The sequence below is a fragment of the Macrotis lagotis genome, chromosome 2, assembly GCF_037893015.1.
Source record: "Macrotis lagotis isolate mMagLag1 chromosome 2, bilby.v1.9.chrom.fasta, whole genome shotgun sequence".
In the NCBI taxonomy this organism is placed as follows: domain Eukaryota; kingdom Metazoa; phylum Chordata; class Mammalia; order Peramelemorphia; family Peramelidae; genus Macrotis; species Macrotis lagotis.
Genome location: NC_133659.1, coordinates 295,653,505 through 295,674,841, shown reverse-complemented (window position 1 = coordinate 295,674,841; position 21,337 = coordinate 295,653,505). Strand labels below are relative to the sequence as shown.

At 33.1% G+C, this 21,337-nt stretch overlaps 1 protein-coding gene and 1 long non-coding RNA gene across 2 annotated transcripts in view; both read right to left on the bottom strand.

The window, feature by feature from the left end:
• The window catches only part of LOC141515159 (uncharacterized), a 32,920-nt gene extending 21,205 nt beyond the window's left edge, over window positions 1–11,715 (bottom strand). Inside the window, exons 1-2 of the long non-coding RNA XR_012476230.1 lie at window positions 11,584–11,715; window positions 10,547–10,817 (exon numbers count right to left, since the gene is read on the bottom strand). This is a non-coding gene — a long non-coding RNA (uncharacterized LOC141515159). The remainder of the gene's footprint in view (window positions 1–10,546; window positions 10,818–11,583) is intronic.
• Window positions 1–21,337, bottom strand: part of PTPRQ (protein tyrosine phosphatase receptor type Q) — a 316,015-nt gene that overhangs the window by 150,839 nt on the left and 143,839 nt on the right. The window lies entirely within an intron of this gene.

Sequence of the window (21,337 nt, the reverse complement as noted above, 5' to 3'; positions counted from 1 at the left end):
TTTTTTAGAATCATCCCTATCTTCTTTCAAGTCCCCACTCAAGTGATACCTTCTTCATGTCATTGGACCCCCCACCCCAGCTTACAATCCTTCCTTATTAATCATCTTATATCTATTTTCTATAAACGTACGTATTGTTTTCCCAGATAAGACAGTAAAGTCTATGTAGGTAGAGACTGTTTTCACTTTTGTCTTTGCATTCCCAAGACATTGTATGATTCCTAGAACCTAGTAAGGACTTACAAATGCATGTTGGTTCTTTGATTTCCAGCTCTTGTTTATTGATTGATTGCTTCTCTTTATATCCTGTTTATAGCTCAGGAGCTAAATGAACAGCCCATGAGTACTTGGTAATCTACTGATTGCCCATCTGACTAGGTAAGAAAAAAATTTCTAATTTCAGATTGATCACAAGAGAAAAGCAGAGATGTGATCGTGGTGCCAGTATCATAATCTTTGGTAAAACACTTAAAGGAATGCAGAGAAAGTTTGCTCCCTGATGTGTGATGGACTGTTATATATAATAGAGGTTTGAATTCGTGTGATTAGAAGATTTGTGATTGCAATTTACCTAAGCCAACTTGCTTCCTTAATAGCAAGCTGAATGATAGCTTAATCATGTACCTTTGACTCTTACCTCAACAAGAGTCAAGGCAATTGGGGGGAGTCAAGGTGGGTATGTGCCCTGGAGGAAAAGGAACTTCTAAAATAACGTGTTGGCTTGGTATGTGATGTAATTATACTTTCTCAATGTCTAATATTTTCAATCTAATGATGAAAATAGCATTTTAGATTTTATCTTCATTCTTTCATATAAAAGGGAAAATTTTTAAAGGGGTAAAAGGGCAGAGGTTGTCCTTGTGATTTGGGCAGTATTGGGGTCCACAGAGAAAAGAGTTGTTCTAAAATGATTAGAAATACCACTGAGAGAAAGAGGGGGAGACAGCAGGTCTTATTGTAGAATTTTCCACAATGATTATGAATTCCACCATCTCTCTCTCTCTCTCTCTCTCTCTCTCTCTCTCTCTCTCTCTCTCTCTCTCTCTGTTGTTTTTATAACCCTAGCACCCTGCATAGTTCCTGGAACATTAAATAATGTTGGTTGACTATTTGATTTCATAACACCTTGCTGCCTTTCCTACTCCATAAATAATGGATTCTCTTAATCATGACAATTTTTCAGAACTTAATAGGATGGGAGCTAAGCATTGTGACTTAGGACAAGTCTTCTGACACATTTTCTCCAGCTGTCAAATAAAAGGATTGTACTCAATGCTCTCTAAGGTCCTTTCCCTTTGTGATAAAATTCATTAATTTACAGAATATATTTAGATACTGATGTATTAGATACAATATTAAATAATGATTGAATATGTTTAAATCTATGATTTTAAATTCTGCGAGTCAATTTCATGCCATTAAATATCTGCATATCAGTGGGTTTGGCTACAAGTCTCCAATTGGACTTGAAGTCTAGGTTCTGGCTCTAATTCCTGCCAGTTATATGACCTTTAAAAATCACATCTTTGAAAGTCTCAGTTTCTTTACATAGAAATTAAAGATAAGAATTTTGATCTGGAAGGAATCAGAGAAGCATAAATCCAGACCTAGAAGGGATTCTAGAGATTATGTAGTTCAACTCCTTCGTTATACAGATGAGGAAACTGAGGAGCTGAAGGGATAATTTACCTGCAGATAGTAGGCAAGAGTTAAACCCAGAACTTTTGACTCCTAAGCAGGTGCTCTTTCCACTGTACCATATTGCCTTATAAGGGAGTTTGATGTCTCAGTGAATGGAGTGCTAAGTCTAGAGTCAAGACCTGAGTTCAAATCCAACCTCAGACCTTTCCTAGCTTTGTGACCCTGGGCAAGTCACTTGATTTCTGTTTGCTAAGGAGGCAAAAATGGCTCAGTGCATAGAGCACTAGCCCTGGAGTCAGGAAGAACTAAATCTAAATGTGATCTCAGATGTACTAGCTGTGAGTCTCTAGGTAAGTCATTTAACCTCCGTTTGCCTTAATCCCATGGAGAAGGAATTGGCAAACACTCTAGTATCTTTGCCAAGAAGACACCATTGACAGGATGGTCCATGGGGCCACAAAGAGTCAGACATGACTAATAGACTGAACATCAACACATTGGCTCATAATTCATAGGCTAGCTGTTTTGTTAGACTATTGAAAGGAAACTTTTTGGGGAACTTTAATATATCACATATATGTACTTTATGGTTTTTGGTTTGTTTTTGGATTTGCTTTGTTTTTGTCAAGGCAATCCTGTTGAAGTGACTTGCCCAGGGTAACACAGCTAGTAAGCATCAAGTGTCTGAGATCACATTTGAACTCAGGTACTCCTGGCTTCAGGGCTAGTGTTCTATCTACTGTATTAACTAGCTACCCCAATGTATATTACTCTTAAATGGACATATGCATATAAGTAAATTAGAATTACTTTCATAAGTACCTATAAGCACTATGACATAGTGACTAGAGAATTCATTTCAAAGTTAGGAAAACTTGAGTTCAACTCTTATCTTTGTTGCATAATCAATGCGACACTGTTTAGTGTCAAGTTTATTGACACTATGCTTTGGAGAAAATGTTGATAATGCACTTTTTCATTACTCATTTCCCTCAATAAAATCCTGGTCCAGTCTTATACACCATTACAATAAGCTGATGATAAACAAATGATGATTTCACAGACCATTCTTTACAGTGTTGATTGCTAAACTTATTTCTCTTCAGTAGGGGATACCTGAAGCAAAACATTATTTTTCTGTTTCAATTTGTCCTGAATTGCTAAAACCTGAAAGTGTTTGATGGGAAGCCAGTCTCTCAGATAAAACATTTCTTCAGGAAGAAGAGGATTAAATAATTCATTATGAAATCATCCCACTTTTTCAGATGTTGATTATATCTTGGATTATTACAGCACTTGCATCTCCTTTAGACTAATTTTAAGACCTAAGAGTCTTGTATGAGCATGTGCATAGTCTTGCCGTATTATCTTTATTGGTATATATGATCTATTTGGACATAAAATGCCGCTATAACTACTAAGTAGCTTTCATTTCTTGGGTCATAATCTAAATTTCCTTGTTCTAAAAGGCTTTACTGCAGAAAAGGAACCAGCCCCCAAATCAAACCCTAATCTCCTCATAAATTCAATATTCATGATCCAATGTTTTGTGTCTCTAGATATGACCAAGTTTTTATATCTATATATATATATTCTATAAATAATATAAAATATAAAAATATACATATATAATATATATAAGATATATATATATATATATATATATATATATATATATATATATATATGTTTGAATAATCTCTTGAAGGAATGTTAAGGTCAGACACTAGGCAATGAGACAGTGAACCAAATTTGATTTCACTTTATGTCAAAAATAAATGCATTGTCAGTGACTCAGTACTGGCTGTATATCCTGTGACTAATTTAGACCGCCATAAATTAAAAGTTGACAACAGCTATAAAACTGTTTCCATTCCCAACAATGAAGTTCCAACTCCTAAACACTGCTCATCAGCAAACAATTCATGTGAACAAAGAAAAGAGAAATAAATGGTCTTTAGAAGTACTGTGGGGTTCTACTTCAGAGTAGAAAAAATGATTTTATTAAAATTGTTTTTAAGGAGCAATTTAAATTCATGATCAATAATCACCAAGCCTAGATGATGTTAAAAATCTTTGGCTATTTAAATATCAAAAAGTTTACTTGATGTAAATAAGGAAGCATAAAATGTTAATGACTAAGTCCATAAAAGCCATGACGCTAAATAAAAAATTAATAAGTATCTCACATCTATATTAAAATATATGTGGGTATAAATATACATACAAACTTACTCATTCATGTATACATATACACATACATGCATATATAGATATATATCCCCACACATGTATATATAAAATAGAGTGAATTTGATTTAGTGGATAGATATGAGGTAAACTTGGATTCAAATCCCTTCTCTGACCCATATGGACTATGGGACCTTGGCAGTTTGCTCAAACAACATCAAGAATAGATGTTTCAGATGATCCATACTTGAATCCTTCTTTAGATGTTCAGCTGGGTGACTATGGGAAAGTCAGACTTTTATAAACCTCAGTTTCCTTATCAGTCAACTGAAAAAATTGGACTCCATACCCTATAAAGTTCCTTCCAGTTCTAATATCTATAATGCTATGATCCCTAGACAAGATACAACCTTTCTGCTCAAAAACTTTTCAAACAATTTATTCATCAGGGAGTAACCTCTCAAATAAATCACAAATCTAGTCTCTGGCCCTATGTACAACATAGCAATCTATATTTTATTATTTATATTAGTATTTCAATGAATTATAAATATGATCTATAAAAAGTATGAAAACTATTTTGATGGAATGATTACTTTAATATATACTCCACCAAAAAAAGAGAACTGAACTGTATTTTGAATGATATTCTTACCTCCTTGGTTATAAAAATTAATTCATATTTAATCATGAAGTTAATTGGGATTTATTTGAAGTGAGGCTATTAACTCGTCATTTCCAGTTAACTGAATCAGAGGAATTGAAATGAAATGAATGGATGAGTCACAGATATAGGAAGCATGGAAATATTCTCACTTCATCAAGGTTGAAAGAATTATACAGCAGAGAAGAGACATGCTCTTCCCATAATAGATACAGAGAATATAGATCTTTCTGGGATTATTTGATATCATCAGTAATACAAAGATCTAAGATATTGGTTTCTCTCACTGAAGTTTATATATAATAAACTTGTTGAGGGAGAGTGAAGAATTGGGGATGATGCCAAGACTATGAAAAAGGGGATACTGGAAAAATAGCTATTATCCAAGTAAGAAATAGGAAGGAAAAAAGGAGATGAAAGTTAAAAAAGATTAGTTCCATTTGGAACATGTAAGGTTTGAGATGTTCTTGGGATATTTAGATGGAGAAGACTAGCAGACAGTTTCAGGACTACAAGAAAGCGAAAGATTAATGATGGAAATATGGATCTGGAAGTCATATTTATAAAGAAAATAGTAACTCAGAAAAGCTGAAGAGACCTAAGAGAGAGAGAATATACAGAGAATATTGGATCTAGAGCACAATTATGTAGTATTTCCACAGTTAAGGATTTCATAAAATGTGTGATGATTTGCCAAAGTGATGAAAAATAAGTGAACAGAAAGTTAAGAGGAGAATAAAAAAAGAATAATATCATGGAAGTAGAAGGTACAAGAAAGTGGGTTTGGATAACAATGTCAAAAATTACAGAAGGCCAGAAGGATAGGAGAGCAGAAGTAAAGTCACTAGAATTAGTAATGAGGTGACCATTAGTCCTAAAGTATCAAGTTACTTTTAAAATACAGAACAGATAGATTTCTATTTACCTGGAGATACATTATTTTTCATATTTCTCTTATATATTCTTAAAAATAGTCATTCAATTAGGAGTTTCCTTTAGTGGTCTGGTGAAATCTATGAACATCTCAGAGTAATGTTTTTAAATACATAAAATATGTGGGAGACAAAGAAAATTAATCATGATGAAATATATAATTGTTAAAATATCAAAGAAAAAAAGATCATGGGCATGAAGTTAAGAGTCTTTGTCTTAAAAGGAGACTGATGATGAGCCCTACCCCTCCATGGATTCCCTTTGTGAACTTGGAGATACAATCCTGGAGAAAAGTTCCAAGAATTGAATCTGAAAACAACTTTTAAATGATGGATCATCCATCTTTATCTCATGTGCCAAACATATCTGAAGGGAAGATTTTAGAAATGTAAAGAGATGCTCTCTTTCATGATTACCTTTCTCCTAATTCAAGAATTTTCCCTTGAAGAACATCCCATCTTGGGTTGTAGATGCTTGAATGTTGGGCAAAGTGAGGTTTAAGAAAATACATTGTGGTATCAACAACCAAACTGATGCTGATAGTTTCAATTTGGCGAATTATATGTAGTAATATAAATAAAAATGTTTCAAGTGCCACAGATCCATTGTGTGGCCAAAAGTACACTCTCAGTTTGATTTTGGGGGAGATAGAGAATTCCAGACATTGGTTTGAAGTTTCTCTTGTGGGTTAGAAAGTGGAGTCAGAGGAAAAGCTCACTCCAATACACTTCACTCCAATGTTCTCCTACTGAAGAGATCAGGGAACTGTTGAAGTAGGGAAATTTGATTCATTTTTAAACTGTACTCTGAGCTATATGATGGGGGATATTTATATAAAAGTTATAGTGCTTGATGCTTACGCTTTCCTCTTTCCTCATTTTCCCACCATTACTAGGCATTTCTTCCTCCTAAATATTGCCTCATTATTATGAGAAAGGACTGGAAACTTGCATAATTTGCATACTTAGTAGGTGATTAAATCAGAAAGAAATAAGCATCAAAATGTTTTCAAGTAAAATGGGGTTAGGAATTATACCATTAGATACTGAAAAATGCTTTGGACAATATACTATACACATTTCAATTGGAATATTAGAGAACATAAGAATAAATGGAGTTTTCCTTAAAATAGTAAGCAGTATCTATCTAAAACCATCAGAAAGCATTTTATATAATGGGGATAAGTGAGACATATTCCCAATAGATTAGGGGTGAAACAAGGATGCCCACTATCACAACTATTATTCCACAGTGTACTAGAAATGTTAGCTTAACAATAAGAGAAGAAAATAATTTAAAAATTTAGAACAGGCACTAAGAAAACAAAACTGTTACTTTTTGCAGATGATATGACAGTATATTTAGAGGATCCTAGAGAATCAACTACAAAAGTACTTGAAACAATTGACAACTTTAGCAAAGTTGCAGAATATAAAATAAATCCACATAAATCCTCAGAATTTCTCTACATTACCAAAAAGTCTAGCAGTAAGAGATAGAGAAATTCCATTTAAAGTGACGATACAGGGCAGTTAGGCAGTGCACTAGATAGAGCATGAGCCCTGGAGTCAGGAGGACCTAAGATCAAATCTAGCTTCAGACACATAATAATTGCTGAACTGTGTGACCTTGGGCAAGTCACTTAACCCCATTGCCTTAAATAAATAAATAATTTTTAAAAGGGTTAACTAGGTGGTCCAGTGGATTGAGTACCTGCCATGGAGTCAGAAGAAACTGAGTTCAATAAAGTGACTATACATTCCCCAATTGATAAATGGTCAAAAGATATAAACAAGAAATTTTCAGAGCAAGAAATTAAAGCTTTTTATAGTATAGTATAGTATAGTATAGTATAGTATAGTATAGTATAGTATAGTATAGTATAGTATAGTATAGATAGATGATAGATACATAGATATAGTATATGAATATACATATGAAAAAATTCTCCAAGTCATTATTCATTAGCTAAATACAAATTAAAACAACTATGAGTTAATCACATCTCACTTATCAAATTGATTAAGATGACAAAAAAGGAAAATGATCAATATTAGAGAGGATCTGGGAAACTTTGGGACATTAAGGCATTGTTGGTGAAGTTGTGAACTGATTCAGCCATTCTGGAGAACAATCTGAATCTATACTCAAAGAACAAAAAAAAAGTTCATACTCTATGATACAGCAATACCAATACTAGGTCTTTATCACAAAAAGAGCATTAAAAACATGGCAAGTCTCATATGGTCAAAAATGTTTGTAGCAGCTCTTTATGTAGTGACAAAGAATTGGAAATTGAGGAGATGCCCATCAATTAGGAAATGGCTGAGTAAGATATGGTATATGAATGCTATGAAAGACCACTGTTCTATAAGAAGCCATGATCAGTCAGACTTTAGAGAAACATGGAAAGACTTTCATGAACTACTGCTGAGTGAAGTGAGCAGAACCAAGAGAAAATTGTACATATTAACAACAACATTGTGTGTTGATCAACTATGATGGATACAGCTACTCTCAGCAGTTCAGAGATCAAGAAAAATCTTGAGAGACCTGCTATGGATAATGCATCTGTATTAAGAGGGTCTAGGTGCAGAGCAGAGCATACTATGTTCACTTTTTAAAAATTTCTTTCTCTTTTTTATCCTTTCCCCTTCATTCTAATTAAATAAAACTAATATGAAACTATGTTAAACACAATTATACATGTACAACTTTTACCAGACTGTTTGCCTCCATGGGGAGCAGGGATAGAAGAGAGGGTAGTAGAAAAATGTGGAATTCATATATTTGCAAGTGGATAAATATTAAAAAAACTACTTTTGCATGTAAATGGAAAAAATAAAATAAAATTTCAATTCAAAAACATGAAATGACTGTAGACAATATAAAACATATGGGAGTCTACCTGCCAAGACAAACCCAGGAACTATATGAACACAATTACAATACATTCTTCACACAAATAAAGTCAGATCTAAATAACTGGAAAAATATCAATGGTTCTAATATAAAAAATGACAATCTATCTTTATTCCGTGCCATACCAATCAACATATCAATAAATTTATAAAGCTTGAAAAAATAATTAGAAACATCTGAAAGATCAAAAAGACAAGAATAATAAGGGAATTCATGAATAATGGCAATCATCAAAATTATTTGCTACTGGATAAGAATTAGAGCAGTGGATCAATGAATCAATTAGGTACAAAAGACATGGTAGTAAATAGCTATAGTAATCTATCATTTGATAAATCTAAAGACTCCAGCTTCTGGGGAAATGATTCACTATTTGACCAAAACTGCTGAGAAAATTAGAAAACAGCATGGCAGAAACTAGGCATAGACCTATACCAAAGTAAAATCAAAATGGGTATATGCTTTAGACATAAAGGGTGATACCATAAGCCAATTAGGAGTACAAGGAATAGTTGAGCTGTCAGATTTATGGAGAGGAAAAGAATTTATAATCAAACAAGAGTTAGAGATCTTCATGAAATGCAAAGTAGATGATTTTAATTGCATTATATATTGAAAAGTTTTTACACAAACAAAACCAATGCAATCAAGACAAGAGGGGAAAACAAAAAGCTGAGAAATAATAGTTATAGCCAGCATTTCTGATAAAGATCTCATTTCTAAAATATATAGAGAACTGAATTAAATTTGTAAAAATACAACTCAGTTGATAAATGGTCAAAGGATATGAGCAGGCAGTTTTTAGATGAAGAAATCAAAGCCATCTATATTCATATGAAAAAATGCTCTAAATAACTATTGATTAGAGAAATGCAAATTAAAACAAATGTAAATTACCACCTCATATCTATCACATTCACTAATATGACAGAAAAGGGAAATGAGAAATGCTGAGGGGAGTGTGAGAAAACTGGGACACTAATACACTGTTTGTAGAATTGTGAATTGAATCAACTACTTTGGAACTTTGCCCAAAGGACTATAAAATTATGTATATCCTTTAATCCAGTAAAAAAGACTACTAGCTCTGTTTCCCAAGGAGTTGATAAAAAAAGAAGAAAAGACCCACATATAAAATAAAAAAAAAGTTAATAGCTTTTTGTGGTTGCAAAGAATTAGAAATTGAGGGTATGTCCACCAATTGAGGAATAGCTGAGGAAGTTGTGAAATATGAATCTAATTAAATGCTATTGTGCCATAAGAAATAATGAACAAGGGGCGGCTAGGTGGCGCAGTAGATAGAGCACTGGCCCTGGAGTCAGGAGTACCTGAGTTCAAATCCAACCTCAGACACTTAATAATTACCCAGCTGTGTGGCCTTGTGCAAGTCACTTGACCTCATTTGCCTTGCCAAAAAAAAAAAAAACTAAAAAAAAAGAAATAATGAACAAGCAGATTTCGGAAAAACCGGGGAAATTGATTACATGAACGAATGCTGAAAAAGCACAGAACCAGGTGAACATTGTACCCAGTAAGAGGAACCTTGTGTGATGAGCAGCTAGAACAGATTTAGCTCTTTTCAGCTATACAATCAATAAAAGAAAATACATAAAGATTTGTGATGGAAAATGGAAAATGAAAATCTTTCCAAATCGGGTAAATAACTAGGGAATTTGAATGCAAATCAAAGTATAATATTTTCACTTTTTCATTAGCTTTTTGCTTTTTTATGATTTTTTTACTTTCTATTATGATTCTTCTTTCATAGCATGAATAATCTGGAAATATTTTTAACATGTATAACCTATATCAGATTGCCTGTTGTCTTTGGGAAGGGAAGGAAGTCAGGGGAGGAGAACATTTTACAAAAATGAATATATAATTTTATTTTTTGTCCCTTAAGGATATGATTTCTCTCTCATCGCATTCAACTTACATCAATATGCAAAGGCTAACAGACTGTCTTTTGTGGGGGGGGGGGAGAGGAAGCAAGATTACAGGAAAAATTGTAAAATTCCAAAAATAAATAAATAAAATAAAAAATGAATGTATAAAACTATCTTTACACATGTAATTGGGGAAAATTTAAATAAAATTAAATAAAATAGGATTAGGATAAGTAATATATAAAAGAGGGATATTTAAAGTAATTTTTATAATTGTGAGATATATTCATTTTGCAAAAACCACATTTACCTGTTTCATGTAATGTACTAGCATTGCATATTTCCTCTTTTCCTTCTCCAGCAGATGTAGAAGCTTGTATTTTAAATACATAAAGACGTATTTGATAGCAGTTCTTTGAAATTATGCATATGCTCTTGTGAAGCTATTTTTGTAGAATTTCTTTCAACTGTTATAATATAATGTGTAATTATTCCATTTGTCTTTTTAGGGGGATCCCACTTGAGTTGAATTGACTGCCAACTGGTGGCAGTACAGTGAATATTCTGAACAACATCTGGAACTTAAGTGATAAACAGAATCAAAATTAGTGTTTACACATTGAGCGGGAAGTTATCACATATTTTAGTTCAGTCTATAAATACACTTCTTGGGTATATGGTTAGAGAACACTATAGTAGAAAAAAAATCTTTCATTACATTTTCAGGTAAAGGGTTTTGGATCTATTCATTTAACATGATAACTACAGTAGTAAATTCCCAATGGAAAAAGATCAAGAACGTATTTGAAGTCACTTCTGGATATGGTAGTTCAGTACAATGTAAATCATATACAAAACCATGATGTAATAGACAAGTGATTAAACTACCTGCATTCCATAGCATTCCAGTACTAGTAAGAAAAGGGAAACTGAAATACTTCAATAAATTTCTGACTTTTTAAGGACTAATATCATTCATGAGAACCCCCATCTTCTCCTAGCCCATGCCCGATCTATATTATTGTTCTTATTTTTTTTTAAATCAGCTTATTAAAAGTGACTGTTGGAATAACTTGCTCTCCTTCTAACTACCTGCCTCTAATGTTCAGTGATATAACTACTCCCGATGTGATCTAGAAGCTAGCTTTGTTCCCCAACTAATCTCCAGTTTCAAAAGGAAGAATAAACATGTTATTTCAAACATCCAACAAGACCTGAATTATCTTGCAACAGTGAAATTTTTTAGAGGACTAGAGAATATTGGTGTTTTGTCATGTTAATTGAAAAAGAAAGAAAATGGATTAATGCAAAATGAAACATCTGAGGGTTCAGAAAACTGTGTCTAACCTGATTCTTGTGTCGTGAATAGTACAATATTACTGAAATGATTGCCATTTCCAACTCTTGTAAATGCGGATACACTAACTGAATAGGCCGTGATTGGTTCCAATCCAACGACTTTAGCTTCAGTTTGAAAACCTGAAAATGTTCTGAAAAGGAAAAAAAAAAACCCTAACAATTTAGCAGAATATTTAACATGGAAATAAACTCTTTATACACACACTAGGACTTTTTCTAAAAACTAAATATTTTTTAACATATAATTCAAAAGTTTGGTTTTGTAAACATTTTCATTTAGAGGTAAGAATTGAATATTCCGGACTCACCATTTCTCTTTTTTTCTTTTTCAAACTATGCAAAATATTTTATTTTAGTAAATAATCACTTAGCAAAATTTGATTTCTCTTAGAACCTATTTCGAATCTCATAGTCTTTCCATTATGGTTATTTATTCTACCGCTCATAACTTTGATACATGTGTGTGTGAAAAAAGTTATGTCCAGAAATGTGTTGGTAACCAGTTCATAAGAACTGGCAGAAATGATTATTGGACATTTCACTGTGAGCAATTACATCTTGAAAATTGGCAAACCTTACTTACCATTTAGTGCTTGACTTATTCTTATGTTGATTTTCTAGACTTTAGAAAGTAATAGAGAAAATCTTAATATTGAATATTAAAATTAAATGTATATCATCACCAACCTTTCCTTATTTTTTCCACAAAGATCAACACCACAAATGTGGTTGATAATAAATGATTGTGGAATTAATCAAAGTATATCCTGCAAGAATTTATTTAGTACTGGGAATATGAAAAAAAAAAAGCAATAAAACAAAATAGAAAGTGTCCCTATTGTAGTGTAGAGGACTTTCCTAAACAAAGAGTGAAGAAACAGATAGTATTCTAAAAAGTTGACTGCAATATAATAATTTTGGTTGAAGAGTAAACTAATCAATCAATCAATAAGCATTTATTAAGCACCTACCATCTGCTGGGAACTGTGCTGTTAGTGCTGGGAATTCAAAAATAGACAAAAGATAATCTATGTCCTCAAGGACCTTACCAACCAATTCCATGGAATAAATTTAAGGGCATCAGAAATGCTCCTTTGCAAATGCTCCTTTGCCTAATATATCAACTATTTGAGTTTGCTCTATATGGAAAGTCTCACCATTAGAAATTCTTTATTTTACCTAGAATGAATAATATATCAGATATTCATGAGGGGTTTTGGGTTTTTTTTGTTTTTAGGTTTTTTGCAAGGCAATGGGGTTAAGTGGCTTGCCCAAGGGCACACAGCTAGGTCATTATTAAATGTCTGAGGCCGAGGGGTTTGTTTTTGATTTTTTTACAAATGTTTTTCATTCATTCATTCATTCATTCATTCATTCATCATGTTTTTGTTAAGGACCTACTATGTGCAAGATATTGCATTAAATGTAGTGGAAAGTGTGAAAATGAAAAAGAAACAGTCTGTTCTCCAAGACTATACAATTCGCTAGGGATAAGACTTGTACTCAACGTCCAAAGGAAATAACAGAACAGAGGATAGATTAGCTTTAATAAAGAGAGAGGGGAACATGAACTTCACAGAAGTAAGGCTACCTGGTACCTAAAGGAGAAATCATGAAGAGTGAAAAATGGTGAGAGGGATCCAAAGTAGAAATAAATAGCTTTTGGCTTTTCTTATTGAATTAGGGGAATACTTAGACTGCAATGTTTGTTATGAGAATAGAATGGTATCTGACAGCTATTATTTTATCCTGAAGTCTATAAGTGAGAGAGCCTAAAAGTAAAGAGACAAGGAAAAGGCATCCTTTTGTTTCATTTTTAAAGGGAAAGAGGATTAATTTACAAATACAAGGAAAAATAAAAGCTTTGCAATGGGACTGAACTCAGGCATAAGAGACAGTTCTGTGAAGGAGGGATCTAAATAATAGCAGGTCTATGGAGCAGCACAATTCCAAAGACATGCCTTGCCTTCAGGAGCACCAGTTAAAAATATTTCAGAAACTCTCAATTAGAATTTTTTCTTAATACCTGTTTTCTTTAAATTTAAATTGACATTTTTAAAAAAATATATTCCAGATTTATGCATTTTCAGATTTTGCATGAAATTATTCATTGCTTAAAAGTAAGTAAATATGGGAGATTAATGAGCCTATTTTCTACTTTTCATTCCTTATCATTAGTAACTCATTTCTAGGGTACACCCTTCTTTCTATTCCGTTCTTCTTTCCTGTTTACTTCACAAATAATACACCATATGTATTGACTTTAGAGCTATATTGGCCAACTGTTTTATTTTACAGATTACAAAACTGAGATCTGTAGAGGTTATGATGGAGAGGATAGGGCACTGTTAAAAATAAAAATCTTTCTGTCTCTGTCTCTGACTCTGTACTCTGTCTCTTTGTCTCTCTCTGACTCTGTCTCTCTTGTTCTGTCTTCCTCTGATTGTCTCTCTATATCTCTGTATCTGTCTCTCTCTTTGACTGTCTCTATATCTCTGTTTCTCTGTCTGTCTGTCTGTCTCTCTGTGTCTCTCTCTCTATCTCTCTGTCTCTCTGTCTGTTTCTCTCTTTGTCTCTGTCTCTCTCTTTCTCTCTCAATTTAAAAGTGTCTAGGCCTAGACATGGGCCTCTAGCTTCTTTATTTTGTATTCTATCCCAGTGTTTAGGTATCCAAATAGCAATCCTCAGTTACACATGTCTGGCTTTGGACCAAAGATGGGGAAACCTTTCTTTTCTGCCAAGGGTCATTAATATCATCCACCTTCTATATTTGGACAAACATTTAATTAATTACATCCCTCAAAGCTCCTAGATTTTATTGAATTTTGATTTCCTTTGCTTTTTGTCTGAGGTTGCCCTGATAATGTCAGGTTTATACTCCCCAGTGTCAGAGATTCCACACTTTGCCTTAGAAGAAACCTTATAAATTCAAGAGGTCTTAAACTCCTGGATCTTTCCAGATCCAGAGTTGACTGCCAACAAGAAGGGGCTATAACTCTACCCTTTGAAAAGATGACCACCAGCAGGAGGATCAGCCCAAATGTTCTCCTGGTTATTCCAAGAAGACAGATGTAGGAAGATCTGGACGGTTTGCACAGTACAAAACCCAAGTTGAAATTTGAAACGATAATTTAACAATTTCCTGAACTGCTCTTTGTTTTGATGTTCAAGAAAAAAATTACTGTAGTAATAAATTATTATTGTTTGTCTTTCTTTGATAATCTGTATGTGTCTCCAATGTTAAATATTTCTTTCTGTGAAAGAGATAAACTGCTGTTAGGTATTCTACGTAATTTACAATTTGTATTGATTATCTCTCAACTCTTTGTTTTTGAGGAGATTCAAGACCTGATTCAAAGATAAACTTATGTGAATTTTCCTAAGGCTCTTGGAGGGAATGCAAAGATCCAGGGAGAGTGAAATAAAGAGCTTCATCCTTCACCTTAGGTGTAAAAGACAACTCCTACATCTATGGATACAGAGTTCAGAGGGACTCCTTGGAGAACGAGGGAGATCCTGGGTGCCAAACACCATCTTGACCAAGGGGCACCCATGTTCTATCATACATTTAAAATAAATCCAAATAATGGAAGAATGGCATACTTATAAGGAAAATGGTCTGGAAAACCAAAAGAAATAAAGAAGGCAGAAAAAATGGAGGAGAAAGGAGAATTTCAAGAAAGCAAAACGCATTAGTCAGAATGTCAGTGTCACAAATGAAAGTGAGGAATGTGTGGCCTGGGCATGGCAGCAAAATATTTCCAAAAATTATTCTGAACAAAATTTGTAGCCAATTAAGCAAAATCTTTCTAAACACTATCAGAACTCGAATGGCTGATAAATCTGGATTCCTGGCGAAACAGTTTTACCAATGAATCATAACTAATCAATTTGGATCAAGGTGATGTTAAAATGATTTTGAAAATTAACTTGAAAGAAAGAAAAAAAAGAAAAGAAAAGAAAAAAATGAAACAGAGTTGAGATTCATAGTAGGAACACAATAGAGATAATAGAAACAGAATAGAAAGGAAACTAAAAATATGGGAGAGAAAAAAGTCAAAATGTGGAATTGATAAGAGAAAGATGATAGCATAGAGCTATAAATAAAAGAAATTAAGGGGGAAAGGTAATCATTTTAAAAGTTTATGAAAGGATCATAGATTTAAGGTTCAAAGGTTTCTTAGAAGTCATTTAGTTCAACCTACTCATTTTACAGATAAGAAACTGAAGCCAGAAAGGTTAAATAACTTTCCAGTATAAACACAGATAGTAAGTGACAGAATTGGGACCAAAAATCCAGCTCCTCTAACTAAATCTTTAAAAAAATGATAAAAAATAATGAATTTCAGTACAATACAATCTCTTTTAAAATTATTTGTTATGATCTATGGTTCCAAAAGAGTGAAAGAAGTAGGTGTTAGCTTTCTTAAGAGCAAAACAGTTCTTTAAAATAATTATAGTTTATTTAAAATAAGTTATATTTTAGCAGTAACAGTAAAATAAAATAATAAAGTAATTAAAAATAGAAATTGATTCCAGTTTTGAACAGGGAAAGGACTAGAACTTGGTAATGCTATTTATCATTTCTGTGTGTATTGTCAGAAATGCTTCTTTTTCTTTGTCAAAGAAATAAACTCTCATCTCTGTAAAATGAATTGCTCCTTCCAACCTCCAGTCAGTTTGCAATGATAGAATCCAACTTTGTTATGCAAACCTTCAAAAAATGTCAAGCACCTTCCTCCTGGCCTTTCTCTGTTCATATCTAAACTGCCTGCATGCATTTGAGTAAGTAGAACTGAACAAATTATATTAAAACTTCAGTTTTAATAGAGTTATAAAAAATCAGAAGAAGGCCAAAGTTATGGCATTAAAGAGAAACTACTACTAAATGGACTAGGTTCAGCAAGAAGAGAACTAGCATTCCCTGGAAATGAGTCAAAATAGGAAGCAGATGAAGGATGAAAATAGAGAATTGGGTGTTCTAACCTCCTATGGAATGGTATCTATCACCAATATAATTTTATCATAGACAGTGAAACTTCTGCACAATATGTGCAGAAATGAATTTCATTAATCCCTCACAATCACCAAGGCATGGGAGATACTACAGGAAGGGCTTTCTGAAGAAAGTGGTACTTAACTTGATTTTTTTTAAGGAAATAAAGGTTTCTTTATAGAAAAGAGAACTCTAAGCATTAGAGACTGGAAATGGTTCTTTATGGATGAGAATAAAAAAAAACAAGCTAATGTGGCTAGATTGTAAAGTATATAGAGTAAGTAGGGCATTAAGGTGATCATTTTCTCTGACTGTGTCTTCTGTTTAAAACCTTCCTCATCAATTCTGCTCTGACTATTGACTTCCCTGACTTCCTTTAAATTTCAGATAAAAATCCCACATATAGAAAGGATTCCCCAACTTATTTAAACTTATTTAATTCTAGTGCCTTCCCCTATTTATTTTCTATTCATCCTTTATATGATGTGTGATATATATATATATATATATATATATATATATATATATATATATGTTTTGCATGTTGTCTCTCCCATTAGAATCATGCCCCAACTCTCTAATTAATAAATTCTAGTGGGTTCCTCTTACTTCTAGGATAAAATATCATAAATTCCTATGCAATTTCCACAATCTGACTTTTTGTCTATTTCTTGACAAATAAATAAATATTTCTTAAGTGCCTACTATATGCTGGACACTGAGTTAAGGGGATACAAAAAAGGCAAAAGACAATCAATTCCTGCTTTCAAGGAACTCTTAATCTTAGAGGAGAGATGATGTGCAAAAAAAATAACTTACTTCATTGGTTATGATGGTGGATTGGAGTGATTTGAGACTTTAGGAAAAGTGACCCAATACAGAGAAAAAAGGGTTAGAGGGATGAGAGATAACTGTGGAGATAACCTACTAAAATAGATTGGAGGACTTAAGACTACTTGAAGGACATTCAAGGAAGCAAGGAAAAGTTGAACAATTTCCATATCAAAATGTTTCTTTCTTTAAGGGGTGGAGGAGGAAATGAATTTCATTAATTCCCTCAGAATCACCAGGGCATGAAAGATACTCCAGAAGAAACCATTCTAACTTTTTTATTTATATTTATTTATTTATTATATGTTACACTCTACATGATCAATAAATGCATTTATATTTATTTATTTATTATTAGTCTTTATTGAAATGGAAATTGGTTGCTTTATATTATGAATCCTCTCATGTTTTGCTGCTCACATGACAATATTTTTCCTTATTTTGTATTTAAGTTTAAAATAAGAAATATATCAATAAAAAAGGATACATGAATAGGGGTTGATTTGACCTAGAGAAGAACCATTTTTTTCATCAGCAAGTGGAGTAAAAGAGAATATAATGAGGGAGATTATTAAGGAAATATGAGATGAGAACGAGGGGAACAAAAGGAACTATTGACAAATGGTTTTTCTCAGTATGGCACAAAATCCTGAACTGGGGGGAGCTGGAATCTTCTGAGAAATATGAAAAGAAAGGGAAGGTCTGGAACAGTTTTTATGAGAAGTGGGGTGGTGAATAAATTAAGTAGTTCTTAATACTATAATGATAATGATGATAATAATAATATAATAATATCCAAAATTATATTAAAAACAAAATTTTAGTAGACAGCTTTTATAACTATCTCTAGTTTTTTATTTGAGTGGTAGTAGGAGAGATGAATAATGGGAATAATCTGGAGTTGGGCTTTAGTAAAGCCTAAGAGTTGATGGTATACAGGAGCAAGGGATTTTTGGGTAAAGAAAATTGCAAATCTAAATTCACTCACTATGGGGTTCTGTTAGGAAAGAGGATAGTGTGCCAATGAAGAGAATCTTAAATTAGGAGCTAGAAGGGACTCCAAACAGTATCAAATTCAGCTTCCATTTTATACTTGAAAGAATTTAAGGAAGTATCACAATAAAATTTTTAATTTATGTCTTCCAGCATCCTATCCCCCTGGTGGCCAGGAGAGGAGAGAGAGAGAGAGAGAGAGAGAGAGAGAGAGAGAGAGAGAGAGAGAGAGAGAGAGAGAGAGAGATTGGAAGTCATGGTTAGTATGAAGAATGAAGGGGTAAAAGAAAATGAAATGTTAGGAACTGTTATTCATGGCTACTTGCCAGTTAAATGAAGTCAACAAATATTCAGAGTGCCCACAGTGTCTTTACATTGCTCCATGATAATGTATATCTAAAAGATATACAAAAGATGGATCTGATGGTTACTGATCTTGGAACTAAGAAATTCAAAATTGCAGTTGATCTGTGGTTTCATTGATGTGGTGCTCTTCCCCCTAAGGCAGAGAGTAAATATTCAACACCATCTGCTAGGGAGTAAATATTCAACACCAAAACAATACTAATGTTAGAAAGATGGCCATTAGCATCTTGGAGTCATTGAATGCACTGCAGAATTTTTGAAATGTAAAAGAAAAGCCCTGTGTCATTCTCCAATTCAGTTATGAACACAATTTACTAACTTAGTGAGCTGGCTGACTGTCAAATGTACACCATTTTATATATACATATATATATATATATATATATATATATATATATATATACACATATATATGTGTGTTTATATGTTTATATATTCATAAATATATATAAGCACAAATATATAGACATACATATATAAAATCAGATCCATGCATATGCTATATTCTGCCTATGTAAGTTTATATCAATATGTATGAAATGGTATGCACATATGTGTGATGCATGTGTGCATATGATGCAATGATATCTCTGGTAAAAGAAGCATATGTGATATATTTGTTTATAATGCAATATGTGTGCATGTATCATACATGTATTTAATAATGAAGGAATCCAAATTTTTTCAACTGTCATTTTTTTTATTGATGCCTACATCCTGCTCTTTTGACTTACTATGGATTTTCTTGTCAGATCCTAGAGCAAATATAAAATAATCATAATATCATCTGTGAAGAATATCATTCAAAGCTCCTCTGATAGGGAACCCCTTATCTTTGTATCATGCCCCTGCTTCAAGGTTCAATTCAATCACTGCCTCCTACCTGAGGCAATGATCTTAAAGTACTCAATTCTCTAGTTTGCACTTGCTTTGATGGCATGTTGTATTTATTTACTTTACCATTTTTCCCCAGAGTAGAATGCAAGTTTCTTGGGGACAGGAACTGATTTTGTCTTTGTAATGGAAGAACTGGGGACTATTGAATGATAGGTAACCATTAAATGAATGGATAAATGACATTTTCTGTACTACTAATATGTTAGTTTAACTGCCTTCCTCTCTTATACTTTATTAGATACTGATACTTAGATTCATTGAAAAAGTAAATGCAGTGATTTCCCCTGTTACAGAATCATGACTCATTTCTAACGGATACATCAGAGATGAAGCAATAGCAGAAAACCTTAAGGCTATACTTTATCAAGTAAAAAAAAATCCTTTTTTTTGAAATCAATGCATAGTGGACAAAGCTAAACCTTTAATTCTCTACAATAGTGGTATGAAACTCAAATAGAAATGGGGCCTTTAAGCAACAGAGAAAAAAAAGAGAGCTAGAGACAGACAGAGAAATAGCAACAGAGACAGAGAGATAGCAACAGAGACAGAGGAGACTTAAAACCCTACAAATTCACATTATCTATAGCCTATTTGTATTTTTAGCTATTTTGTAAACTAGCTCTCTCAATTATATTTTTAATCTGATACCAGTAGTACTTGTAGCAGTGAGATTAGATAAACACCTCCCTTGCTCTTGTGTGACTATGAATAGTCTACTATAGAAAAAAAACAGTTTCCTGAGAGTTTCTTTCTTATATATTAAGAAAAAAATATTGATCAATGCCTATGTTAAAACCATGAAGTTTTCAGAGGTGGGAAAGCAGGCACATTGATGAGAGATTATTGATGTCTTCTTGGTTACTTTATTTTTTGCTAAGAATTCCAACTCTGATTTTTTTTTTTCATTTATAACAGACTACCTCTGATGGCATCTCCCCATGTAAAGAGGCTGGAGATGTAGATTCCAGAAGATACACAATAGCATATGATAGGAGTACCTTGAAGAGATTCTAGAGTCTCCATTTTCTTAAAACTGCTGTATGTGGTTTCAAGGAATATCATGTTTCCCCCATCCCCAGAAATCACATCATTATGTAGATTAATTTAGTTCTGATGCTCATCATCTTCTTAGCACTCCAAACTGCCTTAGTCCCTCTGATTGGAGACCAGTAGGGTAAAGAAGTAAACTTTTCCCAAGCTGCCCTTTACAGAAGGCACAGAACTTTCCAACTAACTCCCCAATTTTCCATCATTCCTATTCCACCTCTACCCTATTGGATCCTTCCAGTTCCTCCTTCTCCCTTCAGTTTCTTTTTCTGTGTTATCTTCTGCTATTAGATTGAAGTCCTTTGAGGGTAGGAACTGCCTTTTTTCATTTTTTACCTTTTATATTTAGAACAATGACTGAAAAATATCAGGTTAATTAAGACATATTTGCTGAGTATTAATTTTTCAACATGTGATTGAAAGCTTTTTCAATTGTTTGAGGTCATGGAACCAGAAATAGAAAGGCTTTCAAGAAGTCTTGGACCACCTCAGCCTTACGCTTCACTGTTCTTTGTCGATTTAATCCCTTTGTTGTGAGAAACTATGGAGAAGCAAATGTGTAAGAAGAGAGGTTTCAGACCTTTTCCCTCTGAGACCAACCTATGGTCCTAC